The sequence below is a fragment of the Lates calcarifer genome, linkage group LG15, assembly GCF_001640805.2.
Source record: "Lates calcarifer isolate ASB-BC8 linkage group LG15, TLL_Latcal_v3, whole genome shotgun sequence".
In the NCBI taxonomy this organism is placed as follows: Eukaryota; Metazoa; Chordata; class Actinopteri; family Centropomidae; genus Lates; species Lates calcarifer.
The window spans coordinates 16,191,562-16,215,743 of NC_066847.1; the positions used below are offsets into that span (position 1 = coordinate 16,191,562).

General features: G+C 40.0%; 1 protein-coding gene across 4 annotated transcripts in view; it reads right to left on the reverse strand.

Annotated features, from left to right (window-relative positions):
- cdk14 (cyclin-dependent kinase 14) overlaps nt 1-24,182 on the reverse strand; it is a 164,696-nt gene that overhangs the window by 5,272 nt on the left and 135,242 nt on the right. The gene's annotated exons all lie outside the window — the stretch shown is intronic.

Sequence of the window (24,182 nt, forward strand, 5' to 3'; positions counted from 1 at the left end):
TAGTTTTGTTCATGAGTCATAAGATTATTTAATGATGCAGTGAAACGTTATCTCTGATATTCATTAGTTCAGATTTTGGACAGTTTTACACATGACTGGTCTCATCATCAGATAACCTTTTCAGTTGACTTGAGCCTTTCTTTTAGTCTTGGCCACTGGTTTCTCTTATTACTGTCATATGTTCCAACCAAGTCCAGTTAAAGGAATAGCATTTTGAGATATTTTGTTTTGTATGCTCCAAGATTCAGTGGCTAAAAGTAACTCAGTACTTTAACTCAGTATTTTATGTCAGTGCAGCTTTGAGCTTGACTTTTACTTTTAACAGCTGTGGCTTAGGGGGTAGAGCAGGTCACCCACTAATTGGTTCGATCCCCGGCTTCTCCAGTCCGTGCCAAAGTATCCTTGGGCAAGATACTGAACCCCACTTTGCCCCCGATGTGTGTATCATCGGTGTGTGAATGGGTGTGGATGTGTCAGAGCGCTTTGGTTTTAGAGCAAGTGCTGTATGAATGTTTGTGTGAATGGGTGAATGGGCCGCATAGTGTAAAGTGTGCTTTGAGTGGTTGATATGACTAGAAAAGAGCTATATAACTACAAGTCCACTAACCATTCAATTTACTTGTGCATCTCCATTATATGCTACTTTATACATCTATTTCACTGCAGTTCAGAGACAAATATTGTCTCTTACCTCAATACATATTGATAACTTTAATGAATAAAAAATATGTATAATAATGATGTTATTGATAACTTCAGACTGTTATTTTTAAGTTCCCAGAGGAGACATTTCCAAGAGAGAGATGTACACCTTAATGCATAAAGAATGTAATCCAATCATATAATATACATTATTTTTAAATGGGGCGTTTTGCATAATGTGTACCTATACCCTTTTGAATGCAGGACTTTTACTTGTGGCAGAGTATTTCCACAATGTGGTATTACTACTTTTAATAAAACTACAGAGATACAGCCAAAGACAGAATGGAGGATTAGGGAGGTAAAGAAAAGAAAGTGGAAGATGAGAAAAAAAAAAAAAAAAAGAAGGAAAGGACTTGAAGATGTTGATCAAGAGGGAGTGGAAGAATGGGTGATGGAGAGTGTACAGGACAAGGAGGAGGAGAGGATGATGAGGAAGAGGGAGCAGGAGAGGAGGAGGGAACCGTAGACTAATAAATAATGCAGTGGTCCCTCTACCTTGCCCAGCCTTTGGTAGTCAGTTCCCAGTGGAAACAGGCCTGCATTCACCAGGAATCTCTCAAATGTTGGATGAGCACTTCATTTATCTGCTGCTCCTGTAGCTATCTGACTCCAAACGTACATTATGTGTCTATGAGTATATGCATGTGCATCTGAATGGTGAGCCCAATGTACAAATTAGTGTCCTGTGACTCTTGTTATATTTATGGTCACCTGCAGGTCTCTGGGACCTGGGATGGGACAAAATGTGTTGAGGGATCACTCTGAAGTTTGAATAAGAAGGATGATAGCTGGGGGCAAGAGGTGAAGGATAGAATCTTAAAGAAATGATGTTGTATGGATTTTTTAAAAAAGTACTTAGTAAGTCCCTTTTACTCTGTTTGCTGGTCTGCACGGACTTTGAGATTTCTCATTTCTCTGAAGTGTGATGGATTCAAAGTCTATTTGAGCTGGACTATCATTTGATTCACTGCACTTCTTTTAAAAAAAAAGACAATTACAACAATTTCTGGAGTCATAAAGCCATTCCAAATCAGGCCACATTCAGTGTCACAATTCACGAGTCACTGGTTAAAGTCAAGGTTGGGTTGAAAATCTTTGATTTTTTTTCAACATGAGTCTGAAGTCTCATGTAAGCTGACACTGCCAAACGTTTCTCACTTTGAACAACTATGAGCCAGTCTCTTCATTTTTTCTTTTGCTTTTACTTTTTGTTTGCGTCAGAGATTTCATCAGCAGCATCCAGCATCTATGTATAATGACTGATCCAGAGTCACAAAGATGACCATTTGCCAGAGGAAAAGCATTGAAGAATCATTGTGTCTTTGGGATGTGTTCATGAAAGCTTGGTGATGATTGTTTTTCTAGATGCAGGAGGACAGCCATAACTACAGGTTAACAGCTTGTTGTGAGAAAGCAGTCACAGCTCAGCTGTCAAGGTCAAGGTCGCTGAAGCAGTGTAGCAGTGTCCTCTGTGTGTGGAGGGATACAGTAGCTGTGTGTGAGTGTCATCTCTTTACTACACTGTCACACACTCTAGAAGCCAACAAGGATTTCATTGTTTTTAAGGGATCTGATGTACTAAGAACAGATGTAGGCTCTGCTCTCTTGGGATCAAAGAGCACCAAGTAGGTGTGTGTGTGTGTGTGTGTGTGTGTGTGTGTGTGTGTGTGTGTGTGTGTGTATGAGGGGGTTCCACTTGGAAAGCAGATGGAGCTGGTGGGTGGGTTTTGTGGGGAGGATTTAGCAGGCGTGGCCAGCTGCTGGCTGTCCTTTGATGGAGACAGTCTCACCCTCACCCACAAATGAAATCCCTAAAGTGCTCTGTGTTGGGGACAGACAAAATACAACAAAAAAGAGAAAAATGTAAAATGTATCTCTAATACCTACTGAAAGAGAAGAAATAAAATCTTTCCAGATACACTCCTCTTCAACTTTTAAACAGAGAGCCCACTATATTGCTGTTAAGAAGTCCCTTCATTTTGCTGGCTTGGCTGTTTACAGTGTGTGTGTGTGATTTCAGACGTTCTGGAATCAGAGGTGTCCCACCATGCCGGCTCTTCCTTTTACACAGATATCGATTCAGGTCTGTGACTACTTCTGCTGCTGACTGTAAGGCTGCAACATTCCCTCCCTGAACAGGCTGCAGGAAAGGAGCTTGTATTATAGTGCCACCTAAATCCTAACTTTCTGCTCAAGCTGCTCAATCACTTTTTGTTAGAGAATAACACAACTCTCTTGCAGGTGTTTGCTGCCACTAATCAGTTTAAGTTTATGGATAATTGGTTAAAATAGCAGGACATACAGTATTGTGATTGGTTTTATGAATGTATTTATCTACTTTATGTGTGTATTTTTTCAGATTTCTAATCTACTACATATTTCACCAAAAACTGAAGAAGCTTAAATACCAGACTTTCATAATTCTTCTTGAACCATTGCCTTCATCACATTTTTGCAGGGAAAGGAGGAGGCATTTATCAGATCATATCAATAATAAAGCCTGATTCCATTTCTGAGCCTTTCTTAGTCTTGTTGTTGCTGTGCTCAAAATACACAGATTTTTTCTCTTTTGAACTATAAATCCAAACACCAGCTACTTTATGTCCGGTGTTCACACTGACACCTACACTATGGCTATGTTTTCTATTGTTTGGTTTAACCACACAACTTTGGCAACTTTGAAATAAAAATGAGAAGTCTCTCTCCCTTGAGTCTGACCTTTTCCTGCAAAATACTAATTCACAATGTGAATCTGTGGACATGATAGGTCATTGCAGGACATGAGCTACAATTTGACTGATATGTATTTTTGAAGCAAACCTATCTGCTGTCCTCCCCTGAATTACCTCATATCCCTTGTTTCATTTTTCCTCCTTTCCCTTCTGCTCCCACCATTTTCTATTATAAATTACTTTTTTTCAAGAAGGGCTTCAAACACACAACTTTACCTGATTTCTGATCAATCAAAGATCATTATTAGGGAACAGCACTTGTTGAAATCTTGCCTAGATGGTCAACAATCATTCAAGACAGTGGATTGGCAATATCATGCAAATGTGAAATCCAGTTTCAGCCATTTGCCGCATGGCTTTACACTGTTTTTCAAACCAGTCAGGCTGAATCAGACAGACCCTCTACATCAGGACCTCTGGGAGTCAGAGGTCATGACTGGGGTTGCTCCTCCTGCAGGGAGATCCTGTTATGTCTGATCCTGTTTAATGAACTCAGTAAGACTGCCCTTAAATGTTACTCACTGAACACCCTGAGCTGGGAAGGTAGTGATGCTTTAATAAGCTGCTTTCTGACAACTATATATGAGTACGTATATGTGTGTGTGTTTGAGAGTGAGTACAGCTTGGAAAAGTATTTGCTGGATATGAGTGAGTACATGTGTGTGAACTAAGAATTCAACTTACATAAAGATATTTTTCCATATTTCTTATTCAAACTTTCCTCTGGAATCAGATTTTCAGAGGAATATACAACAAATTAACAAGTAATCCAGTCTGGATTTATTCCTAAATTTAGTAGGATACAGACAAGCTTGGCTCTAAAGATCTGCTAACTGTTGCAGTAATAAAACCTGGTCATTATACCAGTGCAGGAAAATATGCGCAGCCCGTCTAAACAGTAGCCACAAAGAAATAGAGGTGAAATGACAGGAAGATGGAGAAAATGAAGCAGTAAGAGAATTAAGAGATGTTCCTATTAGCTGTCTGCTAACAGGAACATAATATGTGTGCTGAAAAAATGTGATCCTATACAGCCCTGGTTCTAGAAATGGTGAGTGGCTAGGAACAAGTCACACAACACTATTGTAGTCAGTCAGCGACAGGGGGGTTTGTGCTAGTGCACAGGACAAGAAGAAGAAGAAGAAGAAGAAGAAATGGGGGACATGGTTCAGGGGGAGCATGAGCGTTCAACTTTAAGGGTAAGTAGGGAAAGGAGAAGGAGCAATCTATCCTTCCATTGCTGTCAGACCATGTGGATTTTTGAATTGGGGACTGCAGTGGAGAGACCAGCGACAACATTAAGGTGAGTGCATGGAAGGAACATCTAGTAGTGGCGTGACAGCCATGTAAAATCCACAACATAATCGCATTGTAAAGAAAAAGAGATGGCAGAGGAACGGCTAAAGAGCAGAAGGTCAGAAGAACAAAAACTGAAAAAGAAGTACTATAATCAGGCAATGGGAAAGAGCTGTGTTAACATTGGTGTGGCTTTCCACTTGTCTGGCTGGGAGAGACATTCAGCCCTGGACTTGGTAAAGAGACCAATGGGGCCGGTAAAAACTTTATGACTTTTATGGATTTTTCGATGGCTCATCAACCCACCAATCAATGTGGCAGACCGTCTGATGGTCCACTGGAGAGATCTTTGTCCAGAATCGGTTACTCCACCTTTAAGAGGCAACTGTTTGTTGACACATTCATGATATCCACTTTATAAGGTGATGTGTTCTTCTCCTGTTCTGCTGCCCCCAAATGGAGCATAAAAACAAGTAATTCTGCTGTAAAATTATTTGAAATATTATGCCCAGAAAAACCTTCTGGTCTGGCAGGCCTATTGCAGTACTTCTACAAAGAAAACAAATGGATTGACAAAAGGAGATGATTTCCCCCTGATTTCACTGTAGCAAGACAACAAAGAATAAACGGGAGGATTTCTAATGAACTGATGTGTTAGGGAGCACCTTGGGGGCCTCCTGCTACATGACCAGAGGATTCCACAGAGACTCCGCCCATTGACCTACACTTTGCTACTTTAGCTGGGAAAGTTGTTTTAGCTTCATGCTCATGGCTTACAACCCTAACATGCCATCTCTGAATGGCACTGTAGAAGCTGTGGGACCTTCACTTCTGAACATGACAGATTAACACGAGCTACATGACTGACTTGCTTTTCCAGGGCTTATTGCAATATTGTTTTTGGATTTAAGATGTCAAAATCAGTAGAGTGACCCAGGGTGATTACATTTTCATGCCAAACAGCTCCTATCAAAATGGAATTGAAAAAGAAAAAAAGTCCTCCCTCTGCGTCTGTCCTTCTGTGTTCTGTATCCAGTTGGTAGGAAAAGGGAAAATGAGCACTCAGCTCCACAGCTTGCAGACTTGCCAGCTCTCTCTCCTCTAACACAAACACTTTCTTCTTGTTTTTTCTTGCCTAAGTTGTCTGGGCCATAGTTACTGAATATGAGTCTTTAAAGCATGTGTAGACCCACCCCCTCTCCCTCCCACACACACACACACACACACACACACACATACACACACTATTCTGTACCACAAACAGTCTACACTCTGCCGCACATTCATGTGTTTCCTATTACCCCATGTCCTGGCAGCAGACTCTTTCTGTTCTATTTCTCCAGAATCAGCAGTTAATAGCTGGAATCACACCATCAAACAAATTCTGCAAAGACAGAGAAACCCTGCACTCCCACATTCACAACTATGCATTCAAAGTGAGTGGCTCAGTACAGGTGTAGTTAAAAGATAACAGAGCACCTTCCTGCTTCACCTTTTACTTACTGTAGCTGTCATAGCTGTCCACAATAATCAGTAATTGCAGTGCAATGAGTAATTATTGCCAACATTAGAGATGTGCTCACTTTTGGCTATACCTCAAAAAAGTTGTTTTAGATCATCATCAGACCGATTGATAATTCAAACACTTTGACATTATACTCATGTTCGTTGCTTTCTTGTTAGCGGGGGGAGTTATTAACTAATTGGTATCAAATTACTTGTTAGTCCAATTGATGTCATTTTCAGTTGACACTACAACTATGCTAGTGGTTGCTGGCCTATTATTCTGATTCCCAGCTTCTGTGACTCTACTAGAGTAGTTTTGCATGATTCACAGATTAAACATAATTTATCTTCCCCTTTAGGCCCCCTCTTTAAAAGCCCACGTTTATTCTAAGTGGTCAGCACCAAGTGCTTGTGAGCACCACCTCATCCTCTTACTGGTGTGGAGGTAACTGTAAAACTACTGAGTAACATAACATAACTGATTGGAAATGGCAACTTCTCAAATCCATCAGTTCATGTTCGATCCTGGACCCAATAGGAAATAAATGAGCAGGCAGCACAGTAACATCTGCAGCCCAATAATAATAATAATAATAATAATAATAGTTGTATGTGTGGGAAATGCATTAAAAAGCTGACTGAAGAGGAAAACAGCTGCTGTCAGGAAATGCCAAAGGTAACATTGCTAGTAAAATGTTATTCTGCTGTCACCACATGACTTCACAGTAAACCTGCACTATTGGTTATTTGTATTGACACCTGAGCTTTTGCCTCACAGGGATTACTCTTACATACCTTTACCTTGTCATTTGGCCATGTGTACAACCGACACTGTAACGTTATGAATATGACAGAACATAAGGAGAAGCATAATAGATCCTCTTTCAAGTTTCTGTTTTGATTTAATAAATATGGCAATTTAAGAGTTGTTACTTCTGTAAATAGAACAATCTGTGTAGCTACACTCATCCGTGCCTATGGCAAACTGGTTGTCACTGTCATTTATATTTACTTACTATTCAGCAGTGTTGTTGGGTGGCTATTGAGCCATTCAGGAAGATTACATTCCATTTTTAAACTCATCAACTAAGCTCTGATTTGTAGCTTATTCACAACCGAGGGAAAGATTCGTCGGTGGGCAAACCAGACCTATCTGAACTGTGACACAAACTGATAAATCAGAGATCTGGACCTAGGCAAGATATAATTGTGGGTTTGTTTATGACCTGTTTGATTTTGTGTTTCTTGTCTCATTGGACACTGTCATAGCAGTGTTGTCCTATTTCCAGATGTCTGAAATAGACATCAACAGCTAAACAAAGTATGTTTAAACTATAAAACTTAATGCTACCTGTCATTGGCAATTGTAATAATAGAATGATTTGTGCACTTTTATGTAAATTATTTAAAATACAAACTTTTTATAACAAAACCAGACTGGCACCCAAACTGAAAATCTTTTTGGGAAAACTGTTTTTGGGGTTTTTTTTTTTTTTTGGGGGGGGGGTGTCATTGCAACTGTGTGAGACCAATGATCCACTGTACTATCGCACATGAAATCATCGAGGCTAGTTTCATGCTCACTTCTTGTTGCACCATTTAGAATTGTGCTGCATAAACTGCCAAAGAAATGTTAAGTCTCTGGTTATTTCAGATCTTCTGTGGTCCAGCAGGTGGCCACTGAACGCATTACTGAACATTGTGGACTTTCTAATGGTAGGGTTCAAATAATACAGGGCATATGAATGAAAGTTTTGAAAAGAAATTCCCCATAAAAGTTGTTCTCGGTGCTTTCCACAGATTTGTGTTACTGACAGTGTAGATGAGGTTCTGAAAAGGAAGTTAGACTGTAATGGCATATTAAAACTTTCTCCTCAAACTCAGGGCATTTATTTGGAGTGACATGATGACCCATTTTAAAAGCATGGCAAATTACAATCTCACTTAAAGTGCAGTTGGAGCAAAATCACCACCATTTCTCAGCTCAGCTTGTGTTATGCTGTGTCTGGAGCTGTGGTGAGCAGTAATGAGTGTATGCTGAGGTTCAGAGAATACCCTGAGTGAAAACGCCTTCATCCATAGACTTGCAAACACACCCATTTGCTTGGGTTCGCCAGCTTCCCAATCCATAAATCCTTGGTTGGGGGTATGTTTTTCCTGTCTTGGGCCTGGCTGACTTCCCCCTCACTGGGGTTTATGTAAGGTGATGGAAACAGTGAGAAGAGGGTGGACAGATACAGACATAGAGGAGGAGGAGGAGAGGAAAGAGAAGAAAAATCTGGGTAAGTGTAAAGTGTAAAGGGAGAGAGATTTAAACAGAAAGGATAAAGTGGAGAGGAGCAGCAGATACTTTGAAGCAGATCTGGTAGTAAAGTTAGGAATAGAATACACTACCTGCCATTTACGGAAGAGGGTTCGCTGTTACTGTGACCTGCTACTCTACACTTCAAGTCTATTTTCCTGCATTTTACCTATGTACCAACACTGATTGTGTATTGGGCATCCCGAATCCTGGTGACCTACATCTCAATACTGTGCCTTAATGTGCAACCTGTGTAGACACACCAAGTGCACCAAAGCTGCTCTGGAATTATCTTCAGCTGACAATTCCTAATGGGAATTCTTGACCTGCCTTACACACCCTAACAAGTCAATTAAGGCCTAATGGGTGTCTGTGTGTATGTAGTGTGTGTGTGTATAACTCTGAAGGTGCTTGTATTCATATATATATCTGAAAAACACAGCTGAAACACTTTCTGTGTAGATACACCATGGCTCTTCAAACCTTGTGGTAACACTCAACAACCAGAGGCTGCTCCAAGCAACTGAGGATCTGAAAATGAAGTTAATTGATGCCTACAAAGCAGAGGAGCTATAAAAAGATATCAAAGCACTACCAGCTTGCAGTTTCCACTGTCCGAAATATCATTAAGAAATGGCAGTTATAGGGGGACGTGTGGAAGTCAAGACACTATCTGGAAGACCCAGAAAACTTTCAGATAAAACTGTGTGTCTGCTGGGCAGAAAGGCAGAGCAAAATCCCACAAGACTACAAAAGAGCTGCAGGAAGGTTTAGCTGACACAGGAGTGTGGATGCACTGTTCCACTGTGCAGTGTTGATGCACAACAGGCTCTACATGGAAGAGTCATCAGAAGGAAACCCTACTTGCAACCTCATCATAAAAGTCAAAGCCTGAAGTTTGCAAAGCAACATTTGGATAAGCCAGAGTCATTCTGGTGCTGTTGCTGTGGGCAGATTAAGTTACAACTGAGCTGTTTGACCACAATCATGAAAACTGTGTTTGAAGAAAAAAGCATCAGCATTTGATGATGATCCCTGTAACGCTCTTAAGAACAAAAAAGCAACACCTTAAGGGAAATGTTAATAAAAAGATTAAGGCAGCCAGACACTGTGTGTACAAGCCAAAGTAGGTGGATTTGAGGACAGTAGGAAAACCTAAAGTAAAGAAGCTGAGATGGGTATTTACAGCTGGGAAAATGCAGGGTGTAGAGAGAGAGAAACTTTTTTTATTGTGGGCCTAATGCAGAGAACAAATAACAGTGTTTAGCTTTGTGTTTTTGATCTTGGAGAAGATGCCCCTCTGATACACTGCTCAGCATGGGAATGCTTGTCTCTGCAGGGAAGGTATTTCCAACAGATTGTAAATCAGCCTCAGCACAATGCAGGTTTAATGAAAGGTATGGGCTTATGTTTCAGGGCTGAGTCCAGCCAGGTTGCTGGGTCTATAGTGTGTGTTATTTGAGCAGGGTAGACAGAATATTGTAACTAAAGATGTCCTGTAGATGTAAAGCCTTGCTTTCCACTATAAGACCAAGTTGACAAGACACCTAAGGCCACTGACTACAAATCAGTATTTAGATAATGAATTTTAAAATATTCTTTATGAATCTTTATAGAAGCTTTATAAATATTCAGTATTTATAGATTAGATTATGAGATATTGATGCCTAGAATCTGTAGACAATAAGTTGGTATATATAAGTCATTTTATAGAATGAAATTTGAAACCAACTTCACTTTTTAACTGGCTTTCGGAGCCCATTCCTACTTCACTATTTGCACACCCTGAAAGGTTAAAAACTACACAAGTCTTATATCATCTTTACTTGGACAACTCTGCAATATACAGTACCATCAGTTTATGTACACGTAATTACATGAATATTTGATGACTTTCCTCTGTCATAAGGTGTGTCTGATTGCACACCTTTGGAAGGCAACAAGAGGAGAAAAAAGCAGCTTGGAAACTTGGCTTGATTACAAGTTAGGGTGTTTCATTTGAGGGCAGTAAGCTTTGTTGAGCCAGCTGAGTATTTGCCAAGCTTGTGGTGAAAGACTCTATTAAATTCATCATAATTCCCATGACAGCTTCAGTAGCTGTTTTGGGGTGTTTGCAAGTAAAATCTGTGTGTCTCTCTGCATTTCAGGCAACTGAGCCAAATAAAAAGGTACCAAGACTAAGTCTAAAGCCCTGCTAGCAGCCCCCGGAGGCTGCAATGTTCATCACACGCTGCAAAATTTAGGCGTTGGACAGATCACTAATGGTAAGGCTGTAACAAAATCATCAGTCTTGATTTTAAAAAAGTAAAACTTTGTCCTGAAAGTGATAGAATGAAAACAGTACACTGAGGCTTACAAATGTGCTTGTTAAATTTTCTTGCAAACTGTCATTACATTTCTCTGAAAGTGCAAATTTTGGCCTAAAGGTGATATTACAGAAAGGATACACGGTGACCAAAACAAGGTGTCATCCTTTGGAGATTATTATCCACAGCTAATTTTCAACCAGACTGGCCATTAAAACCTAAGACAACTCAAAGTATTTGAAAGCCAATGGAGTATCGAAAATGTATGAGGCTCATGAGTGTGCTCATTACTGTAACAATCTTCCTATTACATAATGACATATCTTGTGTTTAAAAGTGATGTTATGGTTTGAGGGTGGTGAGAAGAAAGCTAATCTATGTGTAGTGAAAAAGCTAATTTCATAGAAGTCCGGCTGTTCAAACTTGAGATACCTGGTCATGTACCCAATTCGATTATGTTAAGTGTTCATCCTCTGAGGCTCATGAATGTGCTCAATACATTTAACTGTATTCTTCCCATTAGATTTGAATACATTTGTGTACTCAGTACATTTGCTCAATATGGAAATTTTGACTTGGTGGTGCTGTATAGGAAGTCAAGGGCATCATAATTACTACTTTGCCATGCCATTAAATTTTGTATGCTATGTTGGACAAAAAACATTCTTGGTTTTTTGACCAGCCCAAAGACCTCAGGTAGAGCAAGTGATGATTTTGTCATTATTCTACTTCATCTATATGTAATCAAACTGCACCAAATGCTGCAGAATATTTGCGACTACAGATAACCTAACAAACTGGACGTCTCATATGAAAGTGGTCAGTAGGTAGCAGCAACTCTGGATACCTCTGCTCTACTGACAGCAACGGCTGTACTATAGTGTCAGTGGACTATATGACGATGCAACTGATGGTTTATTCATCAGCTTAACAGAGCAGAGGGGAAGACACTGATGGGCTCGAACCCTGTGATCGCATCTCATCTCCATATCCATTGTGGAGCACTGATGAAGCAATGGGAGAAGGGCTGATCAATGCTTTTGCCAGCACAGCTTTATCTATTCCCCGCTCTACATCCATATGTCTTATCCTGCTACCCTCCTTTCCTCCTCCCATTGACCTATATCAGTCAATCACTATAGGTATATGGTATCTGGAGGTTTCCCAAAGTCAAATCTAAGCAAGATCTAAGATTCTTTTCAAGGCAAGGAAGCAAAATCATAACTTTATCCACCAAAATAAAGGATGAAGCTGGCAAAAACAGCCTCTTATTTAATGGTTCGATGCAGCCAATCAACATAATTGAGATAACTTTCTCTATACCAAAGTATGAGATGGACAGACTGATCAAACAACATTTTGTATCTTTAAACTCACAGCAATTGTGAGGCAAAAAATAGCGATAACTGATTATAACTTTGGGATTTTAAAATACACTTGTGTTCTCTGCCTAACATATTCTAGGGAAGAATTAAGTGCGTCTCTATAACCATATCAACACTGCTCAGTTTGATCTCTTTGACAGGCTATTTATAAAGCAAGGCTTAAACCCTCACCCAACTGAGGCTCATGATGAAGACATCAACACACCACAACTAGCCTAATCTCTTGCAAAATAAATCTGTAGTGAAAATTATAGTAGAAAAAAGAGGTTTTTATCACTTTAAAAGCCAACCTGCTTTATCTTTTTCAGTGTCAACAAGCATTCCCTGCATCTAGAGATTAAATTATTTTATGCTCAGCTGACAGCTGGCCTTAAAACAGCAGTGCAGGAGTCATGTGAAGGCATACTATGTCAACTGCAGGGCAAGTTCATAAAATTTGGTAATATGCAGTATTAATGATTCCAAACAGTCTTTGCCTCAGCTGGTAGAAAACATCATGTGTCTGATGCTGCTTTTCCTCTCCACAAGAGAAAACTAAATTAACTTAATTGGCTGCTGTCATATTTTTAGCTACACTATGTGTGATTATGTGTTTGTCTGAGGTTATAAGTTACTTCAGGGTAAACATTAGCTTTTTAACTTCTGACATACTGATCTTATTTTGTACAGTAAAACTATGAAACTAGTTTGAATTGGGTTAATCTGGAAAAGATCTTTACTGAACAGGTAGCAGAAAAGTATACTGTAAAGGTCAGTACAATAGATTAAAGATAAAGGCCAACATTAGATTGTCTTATGGTTTTATATGACATCAAAACTCGTGATTCTGCTGCTGAAGAAATTCACTAATTCTGACAAGACGAAAACAAATAACATCATAAAATATTTATACTGAATTTGACTCTGCACATTCAAATTAAGACAAGTTAATATTTTATAAGATCTGATGAATGTGACTGTAACAGATTTAAGGCTTTTTAAAGATGTGCAGACACAATTATTTGAGCTGAGCACACTGTATATTGGAAAAACAGTATGGAGTACGCATTTTCCAAAACACTGAAGTGTCATGACCATCAGGCTAACATTTCTTCTTGTACACAACGAATATCAAGATCTGTTAATTCCCTAAGGGCATGTTTATGCTTTCAAGGAAATAAACCCTTTGATTTAACTGATCCCATAACTGTCAGTCCCACTACTGCTAAAGCTGTAAGAGCAGAATGGTTCAGCCCAACTGGCAGAGGCAGATGGCTGCCCACCCAGAGCCTGATTCTGCCTGAGGTTTTTTCCCCTTAAAAGGGATATTTCCTTGCCACTGCTGCAAATTGCTTACTCGTGGTGAAATGTTGGGTCTTTGTAAATAATATTGTAAAGAGTACAGTCTAAACCTTCTTTATATGAAAAGTGCCCTGAGATAACTTCTGTTATGATTTGGCAGTATATGAATAAACGTGACTTGACATTGTTGACTGCTGGTAGAAGGCAGAACGCACACCTTTGTCAAATTCAAACACCCTGTCCAACCAGCCATCTACTCTGACCTCCTCCCTAAGAAGTTTTCAGATATCATCATGCTTGTGCATAAGAGAAAGCAACAATTTCACTGTCTGTTCACAGTGTTTCAGCTAGTGGCCACTGCTGTTTTTTTTTGTTTTTTTTTGATAAGAACATAAAAAACTCAATTTCACAAGAATACTGGGCAGTTGTATTCTGAGCGCCATAAAACTTTGAAATGACATTGTGGAGAGAAGACTCTCACTGCAATCAAGTACTTAGGGGTTGTATGGCCAAGTGAAGAACCAAGAGGCCAGTAGGTTAATTTTGGAGCTCTGTGGTGTCACTGGGAAACTGTGACTACCCCTCTGTTTGGGCTTCTTGCAAGCCAGCTTGAGCTCCACATACGCACTCTGCACACATTTCATACATCACTTTCTTCTCAATCTCAGAAATATGTAATAGGTGGTTGGTCTTGAGAGGACAACTACAAGATCAGATAGTTGTGGCGACTTTCTGGCAGCTGTGGTGTCACTTTCCTGTGAATTACAGCTTGTGTTGAAAAGACTGGGTGTTGCCCACACTGGAACATGGTTACCGTATCTTATTCCAGAGAACATTTTTTGGAAAGCCACCCTGACATTTTGAATTGTTTGGCTGGAGATAGTATCGACAAACCATTGTTCACGCATGAATGTGTAGAGCAAATATTCATGAAACGTGCAACATAGATTATTGTTTCTTATTGTTATTATTAATGTTTTCAGACAGTATTTGTACATATGGAAATATAACTACTACGTAGCATTCCATACAAATTCTTGCTTGAAACAATAATACTTTCATATTTGTGCCACTGCAGCAAAAACTGTGCTCTGAATTCAATCAAGCTTGAACCCAGTAAACAATATGCAACAACAACAGCTACATTTCCATTGTTACCATTCATGGTAAACAGGCTTTCTAAGCACGTTAGTCTTCCTCCATCACAGTGGAGAAACTGCTGTTGGTGGCTGTGAAAGCTGCTTTATTGAGGCCTAAACGGCTGCATTTAGTGAGAAAATCAGCTTGAACATACCATTCTATTTCTGTACATTCTCCTCTCTCTTCCTAATGGGATTATGGGCAAATAGAGACAGAGAGGGCATGGCACATAAAGCAAAATTAGGTAGGATGGGGGAGTGAATGTTAGTAAGAACTGCATATATTCATGTGTATGTGTCTGCATACACTTAAATATATTTCTTCTGTCTGTGATAACATGTATGTTTGTATATATACTCAATAGTGTTTAAATATATGTATATTGCATGTGTCTCTATAAGTCTTGTAAGACACTGTCTGACACAGTTTTAGGTCTACTTAAATGGGAGCTCAGCAGTTCTACAGTTATTCAACAGCCATACTAATGAAGTGTAAGGGTGGTTACATTGGGTAGTCAGTCATTATGTATGTCCCTCCAACATTCATGGTCCCCAAAGGAGTCCTAATTTTTTAGTGGCTCCTTGACCTTTAATTCATTGCCCTTTAATGTACACAACACATCCTCAGAGGACTAACCTTCCTCATTTAGGATACACTGTGATCTCTCCTCTATAGTGAACACTTTGGCTAGCTTTGAACAAAGGATTTTTCAGCTCAATATCCTCACAAATGATCCATATTTAACAATACCACAATTACAGTTTATGTCCAAAGTTAATGGTAAGTGCAGATGTAGGAACTGGTGGACCCTTAATGTAATGTGGTGAGGGTAAAGAGAACGGGGTGGTGAATGACTGTGTACTTATGCTGGGGGCTGATATTTGTATCTAGTAATAGACCTGCAATTAATGTTTGTCTGGAATTAGAGCTGGATATTTCAGTCTACTGCTGATTGTTGTGACATTCATGCTCCCCTTTAGAATTTAATAATTCTATGGTCTGACCTTCTGGAATATGCACATGGCAACTATGGTATGATTAAAGTTAGAGAAACATAATTGTTATAGCAAATAAACTAAGGTTAAGCTATACTGAGTGTCAGGCAATGAAAACTGGTTAGGGCTGGATGGATGGATCATGTTTACAATTAATAACATGATGAATGTTAATTCCAGGCCTGTGACCGGACTTAAATGTGGTCTCCTGCATGAAAGTCAGGCACACTAAAAGCACATTCACCACCTCTACACCTTTACTTTTGGACTCGCTACATGAAGGATGCACTGTTGCAATGCAATGGCACTGAACCTTGGCATTGGATATATGCTGGTGTAACAGAGCTGGTCTCTTCCAAGTTCACAGAGGGTTCTGAGACGCTGTGGTCTGGAGCAGACTAAACAATAACAAATGAAAGCAAGAAATCCTACCGAGGAACCAAAATGCCCAATGATATATACACACTGGGTACATTTCAATTGGCCTATAAGTTTACATTGCCCAGTAAATGAGTGGTTGGGCTATTCAACTGCTCCCCCAAACATAGTCTAATGTGTCGGTAAACACGAAAAACTGTTGCTTTCTCTCATGTAGAGAGTGCCAAGAAAAACGCAAAACAAACTATAGAGCACTCCATTGAATCTAATAATGCAATCATGAATATTCTTACATGTTTTATCTAAAGAAAACAAGAGCAAGAACAGAGCTACTGGTTTTACTTTAGATTCATGCTCTGTCCTTATCAGATTTTCTCAGGAAGAGAAGGGAGTGAGATGGGATAGGGATGGTCATTATAACACGCCATGTAATTAGGCAGTCTAACCCCCTCCTCCCCACCAGCTGTACATTCCATAATCTATATTTTATATGCAGCACTGACACAGACACAGTATTATAAAGAGCAGAGAGCACGATTGGCACTGTTCAGCACTCAGTGCTGGCCTTGGGGATGTGTTGTGGGGTTTTTGGAAGGTTTTGGAAGGGTAGGGACTGTAATTTGAAGGACCACTGGTTTGGATAATGAGCTCTGTGTTTCTCTCTTACAGATAGAAATGCAGACAAACACAAAAACAACCAAATGAGAGACTGCAAAGCTGGTCTTAATCCAAATCCTTGCTCCTTCTATTTTATGTCCTCTAACCATACAAGGAACACTGTGTTATGATTAAATAAGAAAAATTTAAGGCATGTGATTCTTTTATAAATTCCTCATCTTTTGTCCTTACGCAGATTCTGCAAGAGAACAGTTCAACATGCTGCTGTTTGGCCTCCGGTTTACAATTCTGTGTGATGAAGATTTAGTTCAGCATCACTCCCTCTGGAGAACACTATTGTCAAGTGTATTAATTAGCCTATTTTGTGTAAGTATAACGATCTGCATAGTTTAGTTAATTTACGGGGTATGCATAAGAATGATGGAGGAGGATTGCAGAGGTGGAAATCTGCTTGGGAAATTTGTTTCATATTTACATAATTATTTAGAAGCTCCTGCTGATACTGAAACTGAAATTTTGGGCTTTAATTTATTCCAAAAGGCCTGTGTTTGCTCAGGGATTGAGCGCAGGGACTCAGCTGGTTAATCAAGCATATGTATAATTCATTTTCCAGGCATGGGGTCTGGCACTGAGGCTGTTAAGATGAGCATTTCTAATGTAATATTTTCACTTTTCCCAGTGAAGTTGAAGTCATTTACTCTAAAGACTTGGACTATATCAATAGCGCCCAACCTAAACATAATGTAATAGGAGGATTTTCTAAGGATGAGAATATGACTCTACTATTGCCTCTCCCTTTCCCCTCCTGCTACCTCCTCATTCTGTCTCTGCACCCCCGCTGAGACCCCCACAAGTCAGTCTGAGGCTACTTACACAAACAATTAGAGTATATTTTTGGCTTCCAAAAAACTCATTCAGTAATTGTGCCTTCTGTTAGAGCAGTCACTTTGTTTTAAGCCTTCAGCAGTAACACACGCTCATGCACCCATGCACACACACACGCACGCACACACACACGCACACACACACACACACACACACACACACACACACACACACACACAGTAGATGAGCAGAGATGAAGAGCAAATAATCTCTACGACCCTCACAGTGCATGACAAACCACCAGAGATCCCAGTAACACTTAAAAACTAATTACCAGTACCAGTATGACTGCCTGCTCACTGCAGTCAAGGCCAATACTAGTACTGATATTTTGGACTGGATGCTGCTGAATATCTGCGTTAGAGCAACAAATCCATGTAGTAATTGGTGGGTTTACTGAGGGTGTAGGGATGTATACTGTATGTTATTATAGTGAAACAATCCTGTCTACTAAATATCAAACTACATCTCCTTCCACTTGTTACCACATGACCACAATTTAATATTTGGGTCAGGTGATGGCAGCTGAACCATCCATGGCAACTGATGCATGATGATTGAGAACCCTGGAAAAAGCTACTTTCATTTAACCAGAATTTTATTGTCTAAATAGGAAATGAACTTTGTAAGAAATGTAATGCTAGCTGGTTTAAGTTTTGTATTCACACACATACAGATATCTGCAAACTGTTAACTGGCAATGTGAAATAAACTAAATAAAATGTAGTCAGTGTATTGCTAGTCTTAGGGAGGCGATCAGGGTGAGTGGTGGTGACACAAGACATATCACACGTTTTAAGTTTAGCTTGTAAGATACTTAATTAAGGTCTGAGAGAGCTTGGCCTTGGTTAAATATTGAGAAAGTCAACACTGACTAATTTAAAGCCAGCAACAGGATATGTTGACTTTATGCACAAGTGACCAAAACCACACCCTTTCCTAGTCTGATAATGAGAATTAATTTCCGTTTCATTCACTTCATACACTCGTATGAAGCCTAAAATCCTGATCATGTTAGTCAGTTTTTGTTTTGGCAGATGGATCATTTTGTTTTGTTTTGCTCAAACCAATCAGTGACTGACACACACACACACACACACACACATACACACACACACACACACACACACACACATATGATTACATGCAGCTGTTAATACAACTAGACTCTCAGTGTTTTATACAGTGAATCAAAAACTACTTCATATCTGTCATAAGAGCAGCAGGTCACACTGACTGGATCATATGATGAGATTACAGAACAATAACCATCATGATCAGACCTGTTGTGGGTAAGAAAGTAGAGGCCGGAATATTTTACAGGCTTTTGCTTTTCATGTCAGCCAATCAGCCATCTTTACATTAGCCTGTGGAAGCTGAGTGAAAAATAAGGCAGTGACTTTTAGTAAGTGAAGGTAGTAATGGAGAGTAAGGCAGTACAGAATAACTGTTAAGCTCTAATCTTTCATTAAAAAAGCTGAGCTGCTTGGAGGCACAGCATGCAAAAAATGCTAACTATTCTCTCTTTGGATCAGGAAGTCAGCTAAGCAAATAAACAGAGTAATAACATAACAACATAATCAGATTACCCTAGATGACGAAAAAAAAAAAAAAAAGCTTTGTGGGGATAATCAGCTGCTTGGTTTTTCTTGAACAGGAGAGAGAGATGTGATATCCTGCTGAGAAAAGACGTATAGCTGCAACTGGGTAAACACTGCAAAGGGTTAATAAACTGCCAAACAACCCTGGTGCTGAGCTTCACAGGAGCTGGGACTGGGAGCAGGGCTGGAGGGAGGAGGGTGGGGGTGGAGGAGGAGGCTAGACCTCCCTGTGTCCCATTGGGACAAAGTAGGCTCCACCTCACCCACCTCCCCCCACTATACCGCTCTTTCTCTCAGAGTGCTGGGGCTTTAAGTCCGTCTCCCAGGTAACACACACAGCTGCTGACAGACAGACACACAGACACACACACACACTCTTAATAACAGGCCCTGCAGTGCAGAAAGCGTAGGGCCTTGTTAGCCAACAACCAGGCGTGAAATCACTGCACCGTACTCCCACCACGATGAGTCAATCTATACCTCCTGTTTCTCTTTGTTCGTGTGTGTGTGTGTGTGTGTGTGTGCGCGTATGTGTGAGTGCTGAAGATGAGTGTGTTTGCTGGTTTTCCTCCAGGCCACGCAGAGCTCTATCTTTGACTGGGTTGGCTGTCTTTTGTTTAGACTCCTCTACAGCTCAGCTCTGACACACACCTCATGCTGTGCATCCTAAATACAATATCAGAGGATTAAGTTAACTTTCCCGACTTTAAATGAGGTCTTCATTGAGTACATTTCCATACACCTGTTCCTGTGCACATTTTGAATCCGAGCATCAAAGAGCTGAGTGAAAATGTCTGGAATCTAAACATAAACCTATGTTGTGTAAATATAAATTTTTCCCATGCTGAGGAGAAAAAGTTAACATATAGATAGCTTATCATTAGTCTGTTAACAAGTCATTATGTTATATGACCTGCTTCTACTTCTTAATCTTGTTTAATTTTCTTCAAATGTAGACACAGCATAATTGTGTAGAGAGCTAGCTAGCTGCTGTTCCACTATTTTCAGTGAAGCTCAGTTCATTAATTTGCATTCATTAGCATTCAAAATACTATAGCTCTGTTTCTACCCTATCCATAACACCAGACAAAACATGTCACTTTGCCAATTTTTTTAAGCTGTAATCTCTACTGTCTAAACAGGAGATGCATTGTTCAACTTTCCCTATTTTGCAGTTTTTTTCAAGGAATCGTCCATGTCTAATGGTGGTATGTATCAAGTCCTGATAGATCACATCAGTACACATCAGTAAGCTGCACTGTTGCACTGGGTGACATGTTCCTTCATTACCATCAACACACTATTTTCTATTTCCTTTTTGCTTGAGTAACATTTTCTTCAAACTACACTGCCCTGTTGTTTTAGGAAATTACTAAGCCCTCTTATAATGAAATAATTTATTTTATGATTTACATCCTTAGTAGGAGCTGAAGGGTTTGGAGGTGAGTGCTGCAGACCAGGAGGGGAAGCTGGAAAATGCAGAGAGAATTTTAGAGACTAAAACATTCTTGGGTTTGGTATTTTCATGGACGTTGTTGACAATAAGAAAAAAAAAAAAACTAGAACAGTGTCAGGCTTATTTTTAAGGATTTTTTTTACTTTTGGAACAGAGCCAAAGAGTTTAGTTTGACTCTGTATTGCTGCCAACAACTGTTACATGCCTCAACTCTTCCAGAGAGACAGAAAAATATGAACAAAAATGTTGAAATGTTTTCTTGACAGTAACATTCATGCAGTATTAGACAGGAAGCAGTAATGAAGAGTTGCAGGTTCCTGCAGTCTTCTTGTGCCATCTCTCACATAACAATAGTTAATGTTCTTCACAACAGATTTACTAAAAAAAACAAAATGAAAAAAAAAACAAACAAAAAAACAACAAAAAAGCAAAAACAAACAACCATACTGATACCAGCCTGATGCACCAAGACTCTTACTCTAGACTAACAATGTCACATAAATACTTCCTGTGATAGTTTTCTGTTTTGTGCCACTGAAATTCTTTATAGAGCCAAGTGAGCACCAACACTTGCTGCACTGAAACTGTGCACTGCTCGTTCTCTCCCAGTAATCACAAGGTTTTGGGCTGCACCACAGTACAAACTTACACTGGCAAAGGGGAGGGGCCAAGGGGCTGCTTTGATAAGTCGTGCATGGTGAACATGAATGAGGCAGCGACAGGCGAGGCAAAACACACATTCATTCCTCTCACAATGCCGAGCAGCACTTTTAATTAAACCTTATCCAACATGATGAATAATGCAACAGCTTCCTTGCAATCCACTGTCTCCTTTCTGTTGCTCACCGTGCTGTGTTCAACCATCTCACCCAGTCACATGCATACATTAGGCAGAGGAATGGCAGGGAAAAAAGGCTTTGCTCTTCCTGCTGCACAACATAATAAATATACAAAATGTTTTATATTTTTGCCGACGGGGAAAAAGTGGCAGTGCATAAATGAGCAGGAATGGATTTCCTGATTGTGCAGTGTGCATGAAATGTCTGATAGCTGCTGTTTTGTTGCTTTGTTTAGAACATGTCAGAACTGACATAGGGGGAACTATGTTGTACAAAGTTTACACGTGTTGCTCTTAAAAAAGCACACACACTCTGAACTGAAAATTATGAGGGCAAAGGGCTCAGTATGAAGCTCACGGAGACAAAGTCCTACATAACATGTTCCCCATGGGAGAGAGATGGCCTCACTGCATCAGACAAGACCAGCCGCTGAGAAACACATCAGTCCCCCTCTTCTAAACTCATGGACACAATCCTAAAGGGATAGAGAGAGGGGTGGAGGAAGGGTGAAAGGACTAGGAGGGAGGCTGAGGGGGCTGTCGATCACAGAGAAAGGCAGCAAATGGGATATTCAAAGCATTGAGGAGTGAAAGGATTGTATGGGAGAGTGAACCCATTACAGGGCAGACTGGCTGGGGCATGGGAAGACATGGAGAGGGCTACAGGGAGGTGCTGGGTTGTATTTAGCCCACAGAGGATCAGCAGAGGGAGGCTTTGCCAGGAAACCTCTGGCCTCTGAGACTCTACTGGACCCAGACAGACCACAGTGAACCAGGAAGACTGCTGGAAGCTGTAATATAAAACGTATATTTTTTTCACTTACCCCTGGTGGTGTCTGAACATGCAGATAGTTTTGGTTCTATATGCCAAAACATCAACTTAAATGTCATTCACAGATCACACTTTTAACAGATGAAAACTGTGCACAGATTGGTCTGTGGATTCTTTCTAGAAAAGGAACACTTTCTGGAAAGATAGGTTGTTGGGGATTTTTTTCAATGTAATTTTTCAAAGTGCATTCCATTCATCTCTATTGTACTGGGTTGAGGACAAAATATTTCAGCTAATTGAACTAAAACACATCCCTATGGCTTAGCATCAAGACATAGTATGTAATTTAGGTGAACTGACCCTTTAAGCCTGGCAGGTATGGACTTTATGGAAACAAAATTTCAGGGCCCTGATTTACATAACATTATTATAGTTTGTATATTTTGTCAAATAACATCATTGCCACCAAAACTGTTACATTATGTTTTGTTTAAGTTGCAAAGTTGCAGCCTCGTGCTAAAAAAAAAAAAAAAAAAAAAAAAAAGCCCTTTCTCCCTCATCAATCTACAATCAATACCCAATAATGCCAAAATCAGAGGAGACAGCAGGTGATCAAGATCAAAATGGTCTCTCTGACTGAGCTCCACAGAGACAGCAGAAACCAAACCTACTTAACCAGTTGGTACTGGTAACTTTGAGACCTGAACCAGATCAGTGACCTGCAGTTAATTGATCCATTACTGACCATTGGCTCTCCTAGCTACTGGAGTGCATTGGCTACGCTACATATGGAAATAACCAAACCCATCCCAAGGCCAAAGCTTTACACAACTTCAGGACCAGCAACAAAAAACAAACAAAAAGACTACAAAGACAAATGTGATCTTATGAGGTAGACAGTGATGAAATACCATAACCTATCAAGAGATATTGGTGCTTGAATAATAATGAAACCTAAACCTATTGAGTATACGTACATTAAAGCAGTTCGTGGAAACAACCACCGATTCATATCTTATTTTGTTGAAATGTAAGAAACCTGAGCAACATTTTAAAGATGACTAAAAAGAGCCTGAGGTCAACCTGGAACACAGCCTCGATGAAGAGAAATATTTTTACAGATCCTGCTTATGGAGTGAAGGCCGACCTATCCTGCCAGCAAAATAAGTGCTCTTATCTCACTGTGGGGGCAGGTCCACTGAACACAACTTCAAAAGAGTATTAATAATCATAACATTTCCTTGCTGTTTCTCTAAACAGGCTGAATGGAGGGACCACTTTCCCCCTGCTTCTCTTACAACACACCTCCCTTTCATGCACTGACATTCATTTCTTGTCACTCTCTTCTCCTGCAGTGTGGGCTCATGTATACTGGGCCCAGTGTTTCCAGGCCACTCACTCATATACAGGGCTGCAGTGTGCTGTTAACATGCAGACTCCCCGGCGAGTGTATAATTTGTGAGTCGTGTCCAATTCGGATCGAGTCAGTCTCCTGCTGACTTCCTGCCTTGGCTCGCTGATGAATGCTGGGAAAACAGATCTGGTGCAGTACAGCAGTCACAAGATCCTCATGCTGGAGCCAACAACCAGTGTGAGACACTGAAGAATGACTTCTTTGGATAAAAGCTGCAACATTTTGTGCTGAAAGCTATAACATTAAATTTGACCACAATATTCTGCATCATTTTTCAATATTTCCACAGAACAACACAGAAAACATCTAAAACTGAATCTGACGATGAGGACTGTGTGACACAGTTGAAAGCTCCAGAACAACCAACTGTCAAACTCTATCATAAATAGTTTGAAGGGTCACCAGAAGCCAAAACATTTCAGAGCTGTTTATAATCTGACAAGTTATCACCACGTTATCTTTCATCTTGACCAAGAAAATCGCAGAATTACAGCTGTTAACGTTATAAAGCAATATGCTTGTGCCAAGAATGAGCCTGTATTTTTTCACTGGAGCCCTCTACAAACATCTCA